The following is a 4240-nucleotide window of genomic DNA, read 5'->3' as shown; positions in this document are numbered from 1 at the left end:
AATGACAGAGGCATACGTCGTAAGTGGTGCTCTGCAGCACAAGAGCCGAGAAGAAATAAAACTGAAGCTGGTTAATAAAAGATTGTAAGACTGCTTAGGTAGGAAAACAGCCCACCCTCGGGGCGAGTTAACTTGTTTTCTGTCCCAAACTTGTGTGTACATGATGTGCTCACTTGTCTGTCCACATGTGGCTGCTTCTGCAAGACACGGTCCCCAAAGAGAGACGGCAGCAGAAAGTGAGAAGAGACTGTCTGTCTGTTGTTATTGACATGGTCCCACATGACACGCGAGTGGAGTCAACGTCTCACATCTGGCCATGAGCTATCATTATCTTTGCCTTCTTCTCTCTGATGAATCTGCCCCAGCTCCTTGCTGAGGAGCTGGGCTTTATTTAATGGGCTCTTTCAGCCGTGGTTTGCTAGGCGGAAGCCTCTTACAAACCCATTTAAAGAAGGGTCTATGGATTTCATGGCTCCCCGGGCGCTCTCTCCTTCTTTCAATAAGGTGAAGTCCAAGGCTTTATCCATCCGTCAATGGGCCAGGGGAACAGTGGATGCAGCAGTTTTTAATCCCAGAGATGCCACTGTCCACTGTATGCTTGGCTGTTCCCTGATAGGAGGGCCTCCTCGTGCAGCTCTCACCTGGGGACTTTTTAGTTCCTATGGCAGAGCAGATTTATTGTTACATAGATGGGGATAAAGACTGGGCACCTTGGACACCGACTGCAGACAGAATCGCAGATAAAGAGACAAAGAAACAGGTTGTGAGATTCAGATAGCTCTTAAGTGGAAAGTATGAGGCACAGATTCAAATACAAACGATTGCAGCTCCATGTCCCTCACATAAAACTGCATGTAACAAGGCTAAGTATCTCCAGCCATGTTAGTGGATTTTGGGGGCTATTTAAGCGCAGCATAAAGGGCCACTGTTTTGTTCGTGCCCAGGGCAAGATGATATCCAAAAGCCACCCCAGCGGATTACTTCATCAGTTACATATTGCTTTTGGGCCCTCCCAGGACCCAGGGCCCGGGACAACTGACCCTATGTACCACCCTGTTGGAGGCCCTGACAGCAACATGGATCCAACAAGGAAAATATGGATACATCAATGGAGGCGGACCCCCGTTCATTGGCACATGAAGCCAAAAAAGGTCAAATTCCCAGTTATAAAATGGGTATACCCAGATTTTCTGCGTTGCGGGGCCCATAAAGCCAAGTCAAGACGCCTAACTTCTGGTTTGATGCCTGGCTAACTTGAATGTGGAATAAAATTATTTAATTGTGCGGCTCTCCTGGACTTTCCAAATGTTATCAGACCAAATGGCTCAAATTACGACAGTAAAATGAATTTCATTGGAGTTGTAATGTAAATTGTAGTTACATGATTTGGCCAACTGTCTTCAAAGCCTGCCACTATTCCCGGGGGCTTGGACGGCATACATTGGGCTAAATGCTAACAAACTCCTGCTAGCATGCTCACCATGACAACTGCAGTTGTAATGTTTACCATGTTCACCATGCAAAGTACAGCTGAGGCTGAAGGAAATAGTTTATTTAGTTTAGTTTTTGAATTTTTGACCTAACGATGGCGCTGTATGAATAGTCAGGAGAATGGGACATGAATGTTTTTACTAAATTTCATCGCAATCAAAACAATAATTGTTGAGATATTTCAGTCCGGACCATCAGATCACCCAACACTGCCATCCCTGCAGCCATTTTGCTAGCATGGAAATGAATAAATAGCTGTGAACAAACAGCAAGTGATGAGCTCAAAAAAATCACATAATTGTAGAGAAGAAATATCACAATATCAAATAATAAAAAGCAGTTTCTCGCTCTCATCTTTCTATTATAATAAACAGTAAACACTAAAGACTCAGATGATTACTGAGCCCATTTCTATTCCTTTTTACAGCAATAACAAAAAAGAAGGTCGCGGCTTTTTCAGCATAAAAGTGCCATTTGTTGCTGTCCATTCATTTGACCAGCTTTGTCCGCCTCAGCCGCTGGCATACAAATGAAAGGCTTAGTATGTGAGCACCGATCGATGTATGATTCAGTTAGTTAGCAGCAAATAAAATGTGGTCAATTTTTGCCCTTTGATAAATCTGGAGCTAGAGACATCCACACCTCTCTCTCTGAAATAAAAGTATTTTCTATTCTCAGTCTCTTGACTGCGCCCCAGAGAATTGCAGGGCAGTGGTTAATGGCATTATCAGAGGCAATCACTTCACTGAGGTCAGAGAATGAGGACTTGAAAGCAATAAAATTCCCCACAATGAGGGATTATCCACCAGCACACACAGAGTAACACACATGTGCACACACAATGGTATTTTTAATGTGCAGAAACATATGCTGAAGCACTTTACCATGAATGAAACAATATTATACAAAGAGCAGCTTCTATACATGAAGCCACACATATATTTTCAACTGGTAGAAAAATAAATACAGCAGATAAAGACAGTAAGGACTGGTCAGCACTACTCATTTTTAGCCGTGTTTGCAGCATCTTCAATGGCTAATAGCTAAATAGCTCATTAAATAGCTAATTTTAGCATACTCAAATGCTATCGACTCGAAGTGAGCTAAACTAGCATGAAGAAAATTAGCTAACTATTTCTTTAGCTTTTCCTAAATGTTGAATTTTTCTTGTCTCAATCGTCATTCAGTTGATTACCAAACATGTTAGCTTTGTCACTGAGGGGTGCGGGCATGTTAGCATTAGCTTGTAGCTAAAACGTAGTCTGTGTCTTGTTGAAGTACTTATTCAGCCAAATTGCCAGAATAAATGTTACATATGTTGAAACTTTACATGTATTTATGTCGCAATTTTATGTTTCTTTAGGTTACATTTTCTATTTTAAGTTGCGACAATGCTGTGCTTATGATTTGATGAGGTTTGGACGAAAAACATTTGGTAAGGGTTAGAAAAGGTCATTTCTGTTTTATTCGCCACAAACACAGCTGGACAAAGCCTGAGTTCTCCTAAAAAAATCCAGAGTTGTCACGCTTACAAATGTTGAAACGCAGTCTCAAACGGCGGTCATTGGCTTCCACCTCTCGTGATTAAAGCTTGGTCATAAACATGTAAGGTGAACATAATATGACATATCAGAGCCATTAGCGCTAACATTAGCTTATATCAATGTCTTTTATTTGATCCTAAATTTATAAAAACCAAGAGCTGACTTGTTGATCTGAGCAAAATAAAAAAGCGGCGCATCCAGACACCCATTTGTCTGCGTACAGTCCAAGAGTACAGATCACTCCTACACACCATCAGTACCATCAGCACCAGAGAGGAGCAAACAGAGCCAGTCAGCCATGAGGGAGGCGAGGGATGAACGGGAGTGGCAGAGCAATCCCTCAGCCCTGTAGAAAGGTGATGCATCAAGTGACACCATCTCCCGATTAGAATACGATAGTCAAATGAGCTGTGAAAAGGTTATGCAAATCACTGGGCAGCAGTTTGCAGGCGGCCCAGAGCCACGCTGGTTCTGTCGTGTGTGGACCGTTCCCTTCACATCGGGGAGCGTCAACACAAACTGTATCTACATCAAAGGTTCAGATGTTAACATTTCTTTTATGTGCCTCGACGTGCATGTGAATGAACGGCTGTACATTTGTTAGGCGCTGATTGAAGTAAGTGAAAACTCATATTTTGAGTAGCTCACTTTTATCAATTGATTTGTCTCTGAAGGTCAGCGGAAAACAACAGTAATGTCATAAAATGTTGTTTTTTAGTTGTCTTCCCATAAAAGAATACGTAACAATTTGATTTTAATAACTAAAGATGCTCTATAAATACGATGATTAGGAAGATTTTTTGAGGGAAACAGCAGCTTGAAAGTAAAAAAAATGAAAATCTCTCCCTCTGTCTCTTCGCTTTGTCTGCCGCCACAAATTGTTGTGTTCCACAAAATATATAAAGTGCTCTCATTCAGAGGAGCATTTTAAGTTTAGCCCGCTGAAAATTGCATTCAGATTACACAGCAGGTATGTGTATTGTTGGACGTGCTACTGTAAGTGCACTGTAATGATTGTACCGCTTGTTCTCTTTTGGTTTTGGAGAAAAAATTCACTTGGAACTACATAAATGCGACTGAATAAAGGCTCAGAGACACCTGAACGTCTGAAAAGGTTGCTTTTTTTTACTAGATACCTCAGATGCTGCTCAAAAGTCTTGGTGTTACTTTTTTGTAGAACATCTTTCCAGAGTCTCTTTCTTGTC

This window comes from Pagrus pagrus, assembly GCF_965226575.1.
Source record: "Pagrus pagrus genome assembly, chromosome: 19".
Classification (NCBI taxonomy): Eukaryota; Metazoa; Chordata; class Actinopteri; order Spariformes; family Sparidae; genus Pagrus; species Pagrus pagrus.
The sequence above is the reverse complement of the archived record's forward strand: the minus strand, read 5'-3'. Positions refer to the sequence as shown.